The sequence below is a fragment of the Centropristis striata genome, chromosome 21 (genome assembly GCF_030273125.1).
Source record: "Centropristis striata isolate RG_2023a ecotype Rhode Island chromosome 21, C.striata_1.0, whole genome shotgun sequence".
In the NCBI taxonomy this organism is placed as follows: domain Eukaryota; kingdom Metazoa; phylum Chordata; class Actinopteri; order Perciformes; family Serranidae; genus Centropristis; species Centropristis striata.
Genome location: NC_081537.1, coordinates 18,103,869 through 18,122,493, shown reverse-complemented (window position 1 = coordinate 18,122,493; position 18,625 = coordinate 18,103,869).

Here is an 18,625-nt window from a genome sequence, read left to right as displayed (position 1 = left end):
TAATTAGCATTTGGAGATTAATTCCCACAAAATCTGCTCCGTAAAGGCTTATTTCTCCTTAACAGCTGTGAACGCCTGTCCTCATAAACTTGCAAATTCAATCACACAACAAAAAAAAAGCAAATTGCCATATTTAGAATTCTATGTCAGCAGCAAAAAATACATTTTCCACAATTTAGATTTACAGGCCATTTCACAACTTTTTAACTACAATTTAATTGCACTTTATTGTTGTGAAATTTAGTAAATGTAGAGGAAAACTCCAGCCAGGATTTAAGAACAAACTTACTATTGTGTCTCACAAAGCTCACTTTCAAGTTGGTACACTGAATCTGAACTTGTTCCAAGAGCTGGGGGGAAAAAAACGCAGGACCAAAATGGCCCTACAGTGGAAAGCTTTTTTTCCGCCTCTCTTCTTGTCTATCCATTAATAGTGAATTCATTGGTTGCCAAGTCTGGGTCTGAACCCCGGATAGATAACAGGTAATGTTATCCACCTTGACATTTCCACTGTAAAATGCAATCTCAGGAATTTAAGCAACATTTGTTCAAACATGCAGACCCTCCACCGGTCCTGTTTTTCCACCACTTTTTGTATCGATTTAAGACCAAGACATGATTGGTAAAGGCAGGGGTGGAGGCATGGCTTTCTGAAACATGTTTTCAGTGCGATTGCTGGTGGCAGGGTGTAATTGGACTGCATTACAGTGGCTTTCCACCTCATCTCTACATGATATTTTTGGTGTTGTGTGAGTGAGAGAGAGGCTGGTGAAGAGAAAAGAGGGTCAGTGGCTGAGTGAACATCATTGTCTGCCATGATGAGCTGTAGAAATGGACAGACAACAATGACAAGAGCCTATCAGTCATTCTTTTTTTCATGCAACAACTGACAGAGGAAGGGCGCAAAACCTGCTTCAAACCTGCACTTGTAAATATGTCGGGTTGTATCAGTCAAAGGCAAATGTTGGTGTTCTTGTTGTCCAATTGGACTGATGCTTATCTCTTTTCCTTTCACCCGAAAGAACAGAAGAAATACAATTTCCACCAGTACAAAGAACTTGTCAAAGTCCTCGGAGGGAAAGGGAAAAGAAAGCTGCTGAGTTTGTGCGAGCAGCATTAGTGCAACATCCATCCCTTGTGAGGGGGGGTGGACCGTGGAGGACCCGGGCTCTTTGTTAGGATGTGAAAGATGGACAATGCCACTACTGTGTGCTGAGAGCAGGAGCCATGTCGCTGCTGGTTCCATAAGACTGCCAAAGCTTGTCACAATTATGCCTCTCTTTTGTTACACTTTCTTTTTCTATGATTATCCACTGCCATCCACCCCATTGGTCTCTCTGCTCTTTGCTAAATCTCAGTGATGATTTCTCCTTCATATCACGGACTGATACTGACATCCTGCAGTAATCCACCGGGGACATCTACAAACATCCAATCATCCCACAGTAATTGCCAATATTGTTTTTTACATTGAGTGAGGCGCTGTGCTTACGGAGTTGCTGGTGTGATTGTGAATGTAAAACTGGCCGAGTCATTTCTCTGCTAATGTGTTTTACCTCAGCAGGGCTATAGATCCGAGACTGGGATGTAAGCCAGACTTCACAAACATGAGAACTTGAAAGCTGACTTGGATGTAGCAGCTTTGCTTGAGAGACTGACATCTTGACTTGCAATTTGCTTATGAAGACTTGTAAATTTACATGGAGTCGGCCTAAAGGACTTGAAAATTTCCTTGGATTTTTCTTAAACAACTTGACTTTGACTTATCTGGAAGTTTTCCCATATGACTTGAGACTTGACTTGTGGTTCTCTCAAAGAACAGGATTTGACTTGGACCTGTCATGAATGACCCAAGACTTGGTTTGAAAGACTTAAGATTTGACTTGGAATTCGTTCAAATGACTTGAGACTTAATTTATGATGAGATCTAGCTTGGGCTTGTCTTGATAGTTGACTTGGTCAAAAGACTCTAATGACTTGAGATTCAACTTGGACTTGACTCCAATGACTTAACACTTGACTCAAAACTTTGTGTGATAGACCTGAGACTTAATGTAGGCTTGCCTCAAATGACTTGTGACTTGGACTTGTGTGACTAGACTTGGAGTTGTTGCAGATGATTTAACACTTGATTTTGACCTATCGAACTCTGTGAGATTTGGCTTGGCCTCGTCTGAAAACTTGACCTGGACTTGTCTTGAATTACTTGAGATCTGACTTGGTCTTTGGACTTCATTCATGACTGGAGACCTGATTAGGAACTACAAGTCTGCAATGGCCTGAGACCCAACTTCTCAAATGAAACATATCTTGGAAACTAGACTTGTCTAAAGTTTTGACGGTTGGCTTGGCTTGGTCTCAAACCTTAACTTGGACTCAAAGGACCCAAGACCTTACTTGGACTTGACTCAGCGCACATGCTGAGGATTTATCTTCTTCACACAAAGCCACAACTCTCTGCTAACAGGAGAAGAAACTGAAAAAGCATGTTGAGTGTATAAAACGAGGCAGTGGTGCTTGTGCTTTCAGATGCACTTGATGTGCTAATGAAAAAAGGATACATAAAATGCTTCACATAAATGTAGATGCAGCCAGCTGTGAAATATGGCAGCCGTTAACGTGTAGAGGGGATTTTTTATTGAACAATACCAGGACGACTGCTTAGGAGAGCACGCAGCGGCTTCATTTTACTTCAAGAAACTTTTAGGAACAACCCTTGAGTCTCATATTGAGCACACTATAAAACGGGAATAGCTCTCTGAAAGAGGTAGCGTGGGAAGAAAGATGAGAATGGATTTGAGAAAATGCATGAGTGTATACGAGTGTGTGTTTATATTGGATGTATGCATGTGAGAGAGAGAGTATAATGAAGGCAGTGAGATCAATGACTTGAATATCTTTCTGTTGCAATCCAAAAACTACAGTACATTTAATTGAGTTAGTGAGATGAAATGCCATTGCAATATGCAGCATATTGATTTTATGCTGCTGTACTCAGCCTGAGTGGCTGTTTGTTTCGAATAAAAAAACAATACTGGGACAAACAGAGACAAAACTGGCAAATCCCTCAAAGACAGAGCCGATTTGAACAGCAGAAAGAGTTGTTGTCTTTCTGAATTTGCTTCGTCATCGCTAAACACCATTTGAATAAGTTCCCTGCCTATGGAGAAACTCAAAAGCGGCCCGTTTGTATTATTGGCTGCCACCTGGGTTGAAAATTTCTGTTTTGTAACGCCAAAACTAATGTGCCTTTTATCATCAACTGCTTTGATGTACTTATACCACTCATGTGCACGTCAGACCAGGATGTGAATGTGGAGGCTACAGGGAAATGACACATCAAGTAAGTGAGGTTTTTCCATTATTTGTGAGGCAAATTAATGTGTTTTTGTCATAAAAGATAGTAAACAACCATTTACAATGTAAACATATAGTAGCATAATGGTATCCTGACCAAAGAATGATTTCTGTTTCATTTTAATCCAAGTTTCTTTGTTCTTTGCTGACAACAAACAACAACAAATTGTTCTGGTAGGCAATTGGGCCAGAGTCCCTGTGTGTCTCCCACTCGCCGCCACTGCACTGCTCTCAAATGGCGATTATTGCTGATTTTGGCGGGAAGTCTCGCTGGTTTCCCCTCAGGTTACATTAGCAGTGTCTCCATTAAAGTCAAAGCAAATTTTTAAGCATAATTTTGAAATGTTGCATTAAAGAAAATGTGAATTAGGGACGTTCCATCAACTGCTTTAGAGCAAATTAGCAAAGCTGGCAGTGTAATGTGTTGCTGTAGGCTAATCCGCCAGTAAACAGTAGATGTAGAGAGAAAACAACAACAAAAATGAGGTTGCTAATCGGACAAATTTGGCCACCCATGAGAGAAAATGGAGAGAAGTCTTCAGGAATTGGATTCAATTGGACAACGTATACTTGTTCATTCATGTCAGCTCAATAAGACCTGATCAGTCATGTTTGTTAAATATTCACTATATACGAACTACTATGTAAAAAAATTCCGTCTCCCGCTTAGCTAACTATTTTCTCGGAAAAAAACCCCCCAAAACACTTCAAGCAAGTGTAGAAACATTATACACATTTTCGAAAGGTTTATCAAATTTTGGTGTTTAAATCAAGCCTTTCTTATGCATTACATTACATTACATGTCATTTAGCCTTAGACCACAGGAACCAAGTAACAACATAACTTTAAGAGCTATCTGTAATCATTACAGGAAAGCTTTATGCTGAAGAAGAGAAGAGTATTTTTTTTAGATATATATGTCCATGACTTAACCGAGGTATTGTTGGAGGAAGTAGGTCTTCAGCCTGCGGTGGAAGATGTACAGGCTGTCTGAGGTCCTGATGTTGGTGGGGAGCTTGTTCCACCATTTAGGTGGCAGGACCGAGAAAATGCAAATCTTCAAAATGCACAGAGAAATACGTTGATGGAAACACGACTACTGTTAGCTCTGTCCCAGCACTGGTTTGAGGACTGTTCACCATGATGTTTGCACTATTAGCATAGCCGCCGGCTTAGTCACCACCATGTTAAGAGCCATGTGCAGACAATCAATCCCATCTGCAGCCACTTTAAGCTTTAGAGGTAAACTGAACAGGATATCAATCTACCTTTTAATACCAAACATGTTTTCCGGCCTTTGCCACCTTTGTCTTCAAAAAGATTCCATTGAAAACCCTGCAAATAATTTGTTTTGATGAGAATACCAAAAGGAAAAACACGAGTATAAATGAATGTGAGTTTGAGGACAAATATAAAAGGTTTTTGTAAGCAGCAACTGCAGCTAAATTCCTTTACTTCTGAGTCTTTTAATTATGCTAAGACTACAGTGACTGATACAGCTGTGTCACACAAGACATTCGCTCAAAGAGAGTTTGTGCAACATTTTTTTTTTTTGTAAAAGGAATCCGTGTTGCCTTCCAGACGCCTCAGGACATGAATATTGCATTTAGTCCAACCCCAAACACTGACATTATTTATGGAGGCAATCATCATCAGCCATGAAGTGAACGCTGTCTGCCTGCACCGAGCAGCTGACCTCCAACAGTCTTCTTTGTGTTTAAAACTGAAGCTCTTTGTGGGTTAATACAGCAGCGACTCAATCATCACATTAGTATGTATTTCTACACTGCAGGAGGTGCAATGACATGCATGGAATTACATCTCCTGTGGTGTTTAATGATGTGCAAGATGTGCATTTTCCCATCATCCATGGCTATGTTATGTCCCGTTTCTGCGCTGTTTGATGAAGATCTCACCTCCTCCTTCACCCCCAGACGGTCTCTGTATCTTCATTGTGTGCTTGATGAGGCTGTCAAAAAAGACAGTGTCTGGCCAAGTGATGAGATGAGACAAGGGCGATGACTTGCTTCAGTCAGCCTCACCTGCAGCTGCTGGCAAAGTCAGGATGGGTGTGTGTGTGTGTGTGTGTGTGTGTGTGTGTGACTCATGTGTGACTCAAGCTGTATGATGGAAACCTCAGGTACTCCCTTTTATTTTATCTAAATCTTCAAAATCACTGTGGAGAGCAATTACCGGGCTTCAGTCATAGACAAATAATTTGCTGTCAGTGGAGCTTAAAAGTATTTGGACAGTCACACACTGACTGTTAGCTCTGGCACACTGGATGTCGACTGAAACAATGAAAATGAATAAAATGTCGACTTTCAGCTGTACATTGAAGGAAGAACAGTTAAGTAACTGTAGCCCCTGTCACCATAAATTGGAGAAAAGCTGAACTATACATCAGAAGAGCTATGCTCACCTATAAGATCACAAAGAATGGGCAATTTCAGCTTTAAAGGGATTGTTGCTTTTTACACAAATGTAGACAGTGGAACTAAATTACCCTTCCGGGATTAATAAAGTTGTCTGAAATCTGAAATAATTCAGAATTAGCAGCGGAATCCTTAGCGTCTTTTAGTCCAACTGAACACTGAAAAAAAAAACATTTTCAGACTACCAAAAATGTTACAATTACCTTTTAATGAACTGACAACAGATTGTGAAAGTGTTAAAGTTCACACAGTGCTGAGTGCTAGCCACCTGTCAATCACAAGGTAACCCAGCACCAAAGCATCCCTTGCTTTATTGTCTATTTTTCTCTCAATAGGACCATTTAAAAAAATAAAATAATTGAATACTCTTTTTATTGTTTTTTCATTTTTAGGTACAAACGTTAGAAAAAACAATAGCAAAAACAAACCAGACTAAATGGGACCATAATTAACAAAATTAACATCACGCTGTATAGAAGAAGACTAGAAACTAGCCATCGAGACCATGAACTCATTATGAAAGTAATAAATCAAAAGAGAAGTAGGGTCATTTTCCTTATAGACTTCTATACAATCTGACTTATTTTTTGCAACAAGTGGAGTCGCCCCCTACTGGACATTAGAAAGATTGCAGGTTTAAGTTTTTCTCTTCGTATTTCCATTACACATAACACTGGTAAATGTATGTTTTAACTTTAAAATGTCCTACTTATTACATATTTATTATAATTCACAATTCTTTAATAGGCAAGTCAATGCAATATCCCTCATTAAAAAATAAAAGTTTGTTATGTCAGTATGTTTGTTTGTTTTATATGTTTTTGTCATTTATATTTTTTTGTATATTTACACATATTTATGTAGTTATAAGCAGATACAAGAATATTTTAAGTGTCTATTAATGTACTGTATTTTCACATTATAACTTCTCCTATGAGGACATATTTTCTATAACTAAAGCTGTGGCATATTAATATTCATTATCTATCAGCATCCAGTTATGAAAGATTCACAGGAAGTTTGGGTCAAAATGATGTATTATTAAATATCTGACACTCTCAATATCAAGTCAAATCAATTCAATTTCAACACTGATATCAGCCTCAGGAATCCAGTATCATAAGAAGTAATAAAAAGATGCAACCGAATCTGCAAGTATCAGATCTTCGGGTGGAGAGTTTCACGGCTGAGGTCGTTGTTTCATTTCAAATCTAATATTCTGGAGTACAGAGACAAAACAACAGAAAATGTGTTCTGTCCAAATTCTTACGGACTGCAATGTTTGTGTAAAGTAGGTCAGAAGCAGAAGAAAAGTCGAGCTGGGGAGGATGGTTGGTGTGAAGTGATGAATAGACGAGAGTTCAGCTCAGTATGAGTCATCATGGGTGGTGAGGTGGTAGGCAAACAGCCTTCCTGTGTCAATAATGAAGGAGGGGAGCCATCACGAGGCAAACTGATTTATCAAGCCACAGCAGCTCACGAATGAAACGGAAAATTTAAATATGCTCTTGCCTTTCCAGGTGGGAATGACACAGAGAGGTAAAGACGAATTTCCACGGCTTGAAAACAACACAACCACACACACACACACACACACACACACACACACACACACATACACGAAACAGCACAAAGGCATCCGGCTCAAACCTCCTTACTGACTTTAGGTCGTTAAGGTGCCACCACTAGCTTTCACTGTAAATAGCCCACCAGGGTTGAACGCCTTTCCTAATGAGCATCTGCACCACTGTCAGCACCACAGTACACGTTTGATGGCAAACATTGTAATGCATTATTCTGTTCAAGTGAGAAACAACAAACAGTGTGAAGAAGAGGAAGAAAAAAAAGAGTCCAGGACACGCAATCAAGCCCTGCAAATCCAGAGCATGAATAAAACATGAGCGGAACAGGAAGATTTTACATTGTGAAGTCTCTCCGTGGACTTTAAAAAAAAAAAAAAATCTGTGCACAGAGAAACTCCAGCAGCCAGTAGGTGATAATGCACAATGAAACACTTTATGAGCAGTTCATTTTTGCTCTGCAGGTATTCTGCTATTCATGCAGACCCAGGGCTGCAGCTCCACCGGTTTGGAGACGTGACTCTAAATATGGAATACTGCAAGATCTTTTTGACTGCACTGTCTAAGCTTAGCCTCCTGTGAATGTTATTATTAAATATTCTTTAAAAGGCCCCCGAAACCTGTTTTGTCAATCAGCTTCTTGGGATCCAACATGAAACCACGATTTTCTGCCAACAGTTTTGAATATCTGCTTTTGCCTGCGCATCACTCTCTGGTTTGAGTATTAAACTTCTAAAAAATAATACCTAAGGATGTTTTTATTTCCAAACTTTAACTTTGCTTGTTGCTTACTTAGTTATGAATATTAAATATTGTAGAGAAGAACTGTTAAAACCAGGTTTTCTGGGGACCTGATTGCATAAAGCCACTTAGGCTACAGATCCCTTTAAAGTTTCATAAAAGGCTGCTTTAGAAAAAATGGATTAAATCACCATAAGGATTTCCTTAATAAAACCAAAGTACTTAGGGAAATCCTTTTGGTGATTAAATTAAGCTATTTCTTTCTTTCTTTCTTTCATATTTTGCTTAACCAGCTGCCCCTGCTACCTGGCCTCGGTTTAGTGGATGGATGGATGGATTTTCTTAGACTGTTTTAAGGGGAAACTAAGCTCTAAGTTAGCTACTAAAAAGTATAATATGTAACATTTCCACATTAAAATATCTAAAAATGACAAGACCTAGTTTATATATTTTGTTGAGTATTGTTTATCATCCCATTTTCCAATACATGTCAACCCTAGAGAAATCTAGGGGATTAATTCTTTGGCATTTTTTTTAGCATTATTAGACAGTGACATGGAAATGGGAGACAGAGGGGAAGATATGAACCTGGGTCTGCTGAAAAAGACTCGTTTTAGTCATAGACTGTATAAATAATGGACGTCGTGACTGTGATGTCACCCATTGGTTTGTGGACTTCCCGTTGGAAGCATCAAGTCCAGCGGTACACTAGTCGCCATCTTGCGTCGCCATCTTGTTTCTGATACGTTGAGCAGACCATATTTGGACTTTGGAGGAGTGAGAGGGATCTGACGACACTGACTATACGCCTCTCTACACCTCAACCTGAATGAGCAAAGCTGCTGTTAATTCATGTTAGCATTAACTGGGATGTTAGTTTTGGCTAGCTAAAAACAAAAACAAAATGTATGTTACTTACCTCAGAAAAATTAACAGCGACTCCTTGGAGTGGCTGTTAGTGCAACCAAACACTGAACAAGACATTTTTACTGAACAAAACGTTCAAATAAACTGTCATTTAGTGAAAATACAGTGTGAAAGGGTATGAGACCAAACCGGTAATTGTCCTTTTTTAAATATCTATATAACTTTATATATAACTTTGTTGACATTGTGCCATGGGTATGCATTGTTCTGCTTCTCTCCTGATAACGGCTCACCTTGTTAGTGACCTGTCAATCAAAGGTAGCCACGCCCCAAATCTTATGATCCTTTATCTTCTATTTTCTTCTAAATGGGGCCATTATTTGAACTACTAACATCAAATTGTCTTGAAGAAGATTTTTTACTAGCAATTGAGACTATAGTGTTGTCCTAAAAAAAATTCTGAGGTAATAAATTAAGTGAGAAGTTTTTTCATTTTGCATTGAAATGAATGGACAGAATGTTTTTGCTGTCAAACTTAGCACCCCCTGCTGGAATTCGGTAGAATGAAAATTAAGGCACTTCCTGTTTTGCCTCCCTGCTCAAACTGGAGCTTGCCGTCTGGTTTTAGTGGTATGCACTCTACCAGTGATCCACACGGTTGCCCTATGAAATATAGTACTTTCTTTCTGTCACATTAATATTTCCATATTTTGTCATTACCTAAACTGATTTTTTTCAGAGCAAAATTTCCTATATTGATTTTGTCAGCTAACACTAATAATATAATCCTGTCAAGTAAAATTAAAGGATGACGATGTGAGTGAAGGGTAAACATGGTAACTGAAGTATTATGAATGTAACTTAGTCTAAACACTTAGGCAAGGGAACAACCTAAAAGGGTTTATGCAACACACCTAAATGAACCCTTAGCTTAGTGAAAATAAGAAAAACTGAAAGTAGTTTATGCAACCAGGCACTGACCTTTCTTGAACTGGTACGGTCTCCTGAAATATACTTTTTTTCCCCATTATTGGCTAAAATGGGAGTACAATTATGTTGGATGTACCGACACGAAAACAAAGAGAAAGAAGACAGAATAGGCGTGAAAAGTGAGGAAAAAAAAGAATATTAAAACAGCATTTCAACAAAAAAAACAACAACAACTAAATTAAAATAACTGTTCTGTGTTTCTTTCATTAAAATACTTCTTCAACTATCTCTGTATGTCATTATGACTCCCTAACTATTTGGCATCCAGCCACCATGGTCATCCAGAATGAGAAAGAATCTGATTTTTTGTGCAACCAGATGTATGATTTAATGTCCTCTGGCATAACAAACATCAGATGATTGCAACCATGCTGACATGATGAAATGGGAAAGTGTTACCGTAGCACATAGCCTCTCTCCTCCAGCTCTGTGAAGGTGCCACGAATCTATCTGCAATTTTCCCTCCTGCCCCGTGAAATCTGTGAGAAGTTTGCTTTTCCACTCAGCTCGCCTGCACCTTGGTGACAGGCCTACCCAGAGTTTACATCCATGAGGGGCCCCCAGTTTTCATATTACAACATCAGAAATTCCTGCGGCCTTGTTGCACAGTGCTCTGACTGTTTGGAGCTCCTGCCAGGTCCATAGTAACAGACAGGCCTATATTTAGCCGTGTTTATGGGCTGTTGGAAAACGCTTAAAATAGTTAGGAGGGAGACACTTCTATAATGCTGCCCCACAAGGGTCCATCAGTAACTGTGCAAACACAGCTCTTATTGTGCTATGAGTGAATCTTGGCACCTGAACATGGATCTGATTGTTTACCTGTGTGTCTGTGTGTGGATGCAGCTGTAAAGAAGTCGAAAAACTAAACTGAAAAGTCTCTAAAACCTCATTAAATCATTTACTTCCCGAAAAGTTGTCAAATAGGATTTTTTTTCCAGCTTTGCAAGTGCATACAGGAGCTTTTTAGCCCCCGGCTATGGGCTCAACTCGAGCCAAAACGCTGTGGATTTTTTAATGCAGCCTTTGCCCTCTTCTTCTTATCTAACAGGTTCAGCTCTCCAACCTTGTCCAGAGGGAAGCCTGTAGCTCTAAAGCAAAAAAATCTGGTTCCATGCCAACTCACCTACAGGAAACAATGACTGACAGTCCTCGACATCAAAGATTTAACCCCTAGTCATGATGCAAGAGGTTCAGAGACACAAGCAGAGGAACATCAAAACTCCAGAGTCTCCAGCCTGCACACACACACACACACACACACACACACACACACACACACACACACACACACACAGAGCCACACAGCTCAGATAGATGTCAACCATCTTTCTACATTTTAGATGAAACTTTGAAGAGAATGCACAATCAAAGGCTCAAAGGGAATTATAATATCATGAAAGACGCACGGGCTGCACCTTTAACAATATACGTTCCTGTTGAATTTTTAACTCTCACATTTACAAGTTCTTTGAGACATTACTCTCTGGAGCTTCTTTTGAAACTTGGTATGCATGAACATAATATGCCATTGTCTCCAACGCTGGTTAAGTGCATGTTTATAGCCTGTATTGAAGCGATCCATCTAATGAATCATTACCTGGAGTGCTGTGCAAACAGAAAACCCATGAAAAAGATGCTGCGACTTGCAAGCGTTAAAACCCAGATCATGCCGCAGAGGCAATTGCTGTTTAAGCATGGATGGGATCAGAATTGCTGGAAGCTGAGATAATGATGTGGCATCAGCAGATAAACTGGAGGTATGAGCCAATAACAGAAATTCCCACTATTGTAAACATAGAGGAGTATCAACACTATATTTAGACTGGATTCCGTAGAGCCTGTTTGGATTATGCCATCTCTTTGTTGATATTATGGATACATTTCGCGGCCAGATTTTCCACGAGTGGACAGAAAAATGTAATCAATCCGTCCGTGTGCTGGCAATTTTCTTGACAATCCACTCCAGTCCACTGATCCGCGCCTAAATAGAAAGTCTATCCCAGTCTAAGCATGGCGTCCACAATCACAGAGTAGACCCAGTATGGCTGCAGAACACCTGCCTCATACACTCAGCACTAACCTTTAACCAGCTGCAAAATCCACAACTAGTAAACATCGAAATCCAGTCTGAAAATTGTTTTTCCACCTGCAGGAGCCATAAGGAGGTGGAAATTCAGACGTGCACAGATATTGAGAGCAGAGAGGTGGAATAGTTTTAGGGAGCGCCGTGGGCTCCGAGTGGCACGGTGGTCCAGGTTCTGTGACCCTTGTGTGTGATGGTGTGATGGTGTGAGGGGACTTTTCAGACAGCGCCTAATATCTAGCCAGCTGGAACAAGTTCCCAGAGTGTTCTTGGCTTGTTCACGGTGCTGCTGACAGTGAAGCCAGCGCTCTGATTGCCTCCCCCTCCCCCCCTCCCTCCCTCCATCTCTCCTTACACCTCTTTGGGCCTGAATAGCTGCTCCCGTGAAGCACTGAGACGCTGATTATGCTGAGCAACGCGCGCTGGGAGAGCACCAATTACCCTGATGTGCCTTTTCATGTTTGCACATTGTTGAGCAGCACATCGGCTGGTGTCCCAGGTGTACACAGCAGTGCACATGTCTGGAGAGGCAGCAGCTGTGACAGCAGAGGTGACTTTCTCTGAAGGATTGCAAGGAAAGATGAAGGGCACGAGTCATGACTGTCAAAGGAAATATCATCAATATGAATATAGAGAATAAACCAGTGAAATCATTTTAAGCCAACTGTCCACCTTCATTCAGTCAAGGTAATAAAAAGGGGGAAATGTATTATTCCAAAGATTCTTTTTAGGACTGCAACTAATAAATGTTTTCTCTCTCTGGTAACTTTTAGACTGGAAAGGACATTAACATGAATGTTCCCAGTTGGTGCAGCACAAACACCGTATCTTACAGTGTTTACACAGTGTTTTGGATCTTGAATGGGGTTTCCTTGGCCCAAGCAGTACTGGAATTTTTTTTTTACTTAAAACTTAAAAATACAAAAGTATCAGCATCAAAATGTACTTAAAGAATCAAAAGTAAAAGTACTCGTTATGCAGAATGGACAAACTCAGATTGTTTTATATATTATAAATATATTATTAGATTATTTGTACTGATGCATTTGTGTAAGCATAATTTTAATTTCCTCAAGATATGGCTCATTTTAACTACTTATTATACTGTTATGAGGTTTCATTTATAATTTATAGTGATTTTTGTGCCAAAAGTAACTAAAGCTGTCAACAAAATGTAGTGGAGTAAAAAGTACAATATTTACTTCAAAATGTAGTGAAGTAGAAGTATAAATTAACAGTACAAGTACAAGTACCACAACATTTTATAAAAGTACAGTCCTTGAGTAAATGTACTTCATAACATTCCACCACTGAGCCCATGCTACACCCTCCCACCAAGTTTCACGACAATCAGGCCAGTTGCTTTTCCATAATCCTGCTAACAGACAGACAAACCGAGCTGAAAACATAACCTCCTTTGGGGGAGATAATGATAACAAAAACAGAGAAATAGAGCAAATCCTCACAATTGAGAAGCTGAAACTACCAAAGGTTTGGGAAATGGGAAATCCATAGATTTAACGTTGCAAAAAAAGTTGCAAAGTTTGACTTGTGAGAGAGTCATAAGAAAAGAAAATCAATGCAACCAATGCACTGATATCCTGACTTTAAAGTCCTAGTGTGGGGCAATCTACAAAAATGCTGAATCCTTCATTTCCCATGACTCAACTCAATACTATCTTCTGTCTTCCAATAACTCATGGACAAAAAAAGAGGGCAATATAATCTTTGCAGTATTTCATTCTCACACTTACATTTGAATGTCTCCACCATATATATGAATCTATTTTCACCATTTATTTTAACTAAACTCACTATACACTATACTATAGCCACTATCACTGGAAGCACATTAAAAGGAAATTAGATTGGGAAATTAGAAAGGAAATTGTAGATTAAGACAGCACAAGACTTCCCTTGCACAAACTGCATTCTCATTTAAAGGCACAGCCCTCTTAAATTTCCTACCTGCCAGCTCAAAGCAGATTCAGGATTTAAAAATATTTTCTACAACAGCCAAGTCCTTGTTAAAACAAGGACAGAAGTGTAATCATGACACTAACTACTCAGTATTTATGTACTTGAGTTAATGCTGTAAGTGTTTGTGCTTTGTTTGACTGCCTGTTTGTTCAGATGTTTGATTGTTTCATGTACTGTGATTCATGATTGTTCATGTACTTTAAAATGTTTAAACTGTAATATGTAATTGTAATGATTATTTCAGCTACCATTGCCCATCAAGGGTCTGGTGTTGGCGGTTAGCTATGTACACATGTACAGCACATTGGGAAGAACTTCTGCAATATATAAATAAATGCATGTCTTAAAACTCATTGCTCCAGTTTGTAACTCATGCTTTGTGTTATGCATTTTAAGTCTCAATCTAAGTCTGAGGTAACTCTGCTGCACAGGTAGAAGAAGTATTTGATCCCTTACTTAAGTAAAAGTACTAATACCACATTGTGAAATTACTCCATTACAAGTAAAAGTCCTGCATTCAAAACATACTTCAGTAAAAGTACAAAAGTATCAGCATCAAAATGTACTTAAAGTATCAAAAAAACAACAACTTGTGATACAGAATGGACCCACTAAGAGTGTTTAACATATTATGAATATATTATTCTATTACCAGTATTTGTATTGATGCATTTATGTAAGCAGCATTTTATTGTTGTCCAGATAGGGCTAATTTTAACTACTTAATATACTTCTATGTGATTTAATTCATAAACGTGTAATCGTTTTTAAATTGATGGTAATCTTTCATGTTGAAACTGAAAAGTAACTAAACCTGGTAGCTAAGTGTAGTGGAGTAAAAAGTACAACATTTGCCCCTAAAATGTAGTGGAGTAGAAGTATAAAGTTACATATGTGGAAATACTCAAGTAAAATACAAGTGCATCACAATTGTACTTAACCACAGTACTTGAGTAAATGTACTTAGTTACTTTCCACCACTGCCCCGATGACATCATCAAAGCCATCTGCTTGGACTTAATTTGCCGCCCCAACAAAAATAGAATACATTAACTGTTTTCACAGGTTGAAAAGTGCTATCCATGACGACTTAACTTTATTTAATAAATCAATTTGTAATTTTACCTTTGTATTTTCTGAAGCAAATCATCTCCCCTCCATTTCGTCCCAGGGTTAAAATCCTGCCTCAAGTACAAATTTAATCTCCAAACATTAGCATCAACCCCACTACATAACACCTCCTGACTCAGCATTCACAAAGTGCTCATGGTTTGATGTGAATGACTGCAATAAATAGATGACCCCACCTCTCTAGCAGCACCCAGACCTCTGAGATCCCCTGTGCTGTTAATAGCCTCATTGGCACTGAGCTGATGCAGCTTCTCGCATTCCCCCATTACAGAAAGAGGAAACATGCAAAAGAAGGTTAAAATGCACCATTTAAATTCAGAGTTGGTAAGCTGTAATTTTTTGCAGCTGTATGCTAAGCTGCAGGATATCTCCATTCCACTTTGTGCATTAAACCGTTTAGTATCCATTTCAGAAAAACAGAAAATGTAACGCTTTTATGCAGCTTTATATAATGAATACATGATTACAAGTTGCTGTTGAATGCTGATGTGTACATTTGGATGAATAGAAACCAGTTTGTCACACATTTATCCCTGTTTAAGTCCTTTAATACCCTAAGCTAAAGCTGACTCACGGTACACATTTGTGCGGTTACCAGGGTAATTATATTTTCATTTGGTTGAATCAACACAGAGAGAACACGTGCTGTATGTTTAAAATGATTTTCTATAGCAGGCACAAAGCAGTGATGTCATCCTGTTGATATCTGATAACATCTCTGTGGGCGATTCATCTAGAAAATAGATTTGTTATTGTCTCCACAGGTCACAATTTCAATCAAATAGTTCAAGTGTTCAAGTAGGTGAAGCAGATCCATTGTGCCACTTTACTTTGGGTTATGAAGCCAATGATTTGCTTCTAGGCTTGTTTGAAAAAATATCAATTTAATTTTTGAGGTTCGCTGGAGGAGGTAGCAGTCGTAAAGCTCAGTTGTGCTTCCCAGAGGGATCCAGCCCATAATGCCTGCATCTAACCTCCCGGGCTAGAAAACAATTATGTGCGAGGTGAAGGTCTCTCCGAGCGTCTGCCTTCAATAATAGCACCTGCCTCTGTCTGCTGGAGGCGTGTGAGCGGCGGCCATATTGGGGGATTCATGTGAGCATTTTTTGTCATCACCAGTCCGGGCCAAGAAAAGGCATGAAATGCTCTCATAGAGCCACATGCTTGGTAGGAGCCATAACAGCCCGAAGTTATGAAAAAACATACATACATCGATCATTGTCAGTCAGCCTGTCAGCAACAATAATGAAACAGAAGATGAATGTATAACAGACAAAACACTAAACATATGCACTAAAATGCTTCACATGCTTTAATGGGAATCAGTGTTTCCATTAACTAATAACTTGACTGTTTCAGTTCACTCTCACGGCTCTCATCAATATCACATTCTGGCATAGCAGGCAGCTTTTTTCAGCCCGACAGCTCTAAGAAACCACAAGCTGTCCCCTATAACAAACTAGTGAAAAAAGTAGAACAGCCAGCTACTAAAGATATATATGTATTTCCATCAGGAGTTGATGGAGACCAAAACCGAGTTAAAAGTAGAGTGAGACACGACTCCAAATGATTGTTATCGTTATCGCTCCATATCTGCTGGATGTGTTAATGGGCAACTGCTAACAGATTGGACATATAATTAGGTTAAAATATGCCAGTGTTGTGTTTGAAGCCTTTTAAGTCCATTTGTAGTTCGAATAGTGTTTACCATGACGTTTGAGCAGCCCAGTAAAAAATGCCAACATTGTACATTTCTGCAAACTAAAGACACATTATTCTGCGATTTTTTTGTTTGGTGACGAAGCAATATGATGTAAAAAGCTGTGTATTTCTTCTGTCAGGTGGGTGTGAGGGGAGGTGGATTGGACCAAATCAACCAGGACTTAAACCAGGAGACCAGTGTTAAAGAATAATGCTAAAGTTTGCTAACTATAAACTCATTTTTGCAGACGCATAAGGCGATAATATGTCAATTTTTGTTTGCATGTTTGTGCTGCCCCCAAGTGGCAAAAAAAAAAAATCAGCCTTTGCAGATTTAAGATAGTATTCAAGATGTGACAACATTATAATTATTTTGGCACCAGTAACATTGAGACAAAACTATATGGCACATTTCATCACTGCTTGTGTTTTTATCAGCTGATATAATAATGTAGAGGGAGGTGATGTGCAACAAGGGTGCTTGTCTGGACTTGAGCTGTCTATGATGAGGTTTTGTACACCCTCTGTGTTTTTATTTATTTTTTTCTTTAGCTTTCTGTTGGAGTGGAGACCTGGAATAGAGCTGGGATAGTGAGCGGCAGCGTGACATGAAGGCTCTGTTTACAGAGGAACAAGCAGAGGGAAGCGGCGTGGCATCGAGGTATACTGGAAAAATGTTTCTATAACCCCTTTATTGTATTTTCTCTTTTTCAATATGGCAACTTTCTCACCTCAGCCAAGCGAAAAATCGTTTTGTTTTTGTAAGGTCTCTTTTACTCTCAAATTGAAAATGTGCATTAAAACAGGTGAAGGGAAATGTACCTTCAGTCCTCAGTACCTTCAGCCCTTTGGAACAGGGACGCGTGGTGGCTTGGCCTTTGCTGAATACGGATGAAAAGTTTGATGATTTGAGCATGAATGCAGTAGAATGTAATACAGCATTTCTCATTGCGTTCTCATTTGAGATTCAATGCTGAAACCAATCAAATGAAAAGCAGTGTTGATGAGCATCTTCAAGTGTTCATTAAAGGTGAGCTGCGACATGTGAAGAATGTGAAATAAGGGCTTGAGCTATTGACTCAGGCTCTGTGCTGCTTTAAAAAGAAGCCCTGTGAGTTAATTCCAGCTGCATCATTAATCAAAGAAATTAGTTTGATTAAAGATTTCAGGCTCGGAGTGCAAGGCTGATAGATGATAGCTTTTTAAAGGTCCGAGATCAGCAATCCCACGTGTGATATTTAGCTATAAATGGAATAAGCAAACACAAGGGATTATCCACAATTAGGGATGCATCCTTATGAATATTCATGATCGAAGGTTGCAAGTGTAACAGAATCTGGTTCTTTATCAGCTTTATGCAGATACCTACCTGAGGCTTTTTGGAAGCCTCTTTTGATCCTCTGTAGTATCTCCTTAGTCGATTTATCTTTCCTCAAACTTTTACTTTGACAAAGATTCCTTTGGCCGACTATTTTATATAAATTAAGTGGGCAGTGTTGTACACCAACTACTTTAAGTGCTAGAATACAACAAATCTGCACTCTCAATTACGTTTTGAGGGACACTTTTTGACTAACAGATAAGAAATGTTTTTGACGTATAGCAATTACATTTCTAATCAAAGTCTGTGTAGCAAGGAGGTGAGGTGGATGGATGGGTCGCTAAAAGTCATTGTTGACTTATTTTAACTCTAAGTTGCATGCACCAGACAAACACATTAACACATTAATTGCCAGTCAATTCAACCTTTTATAAG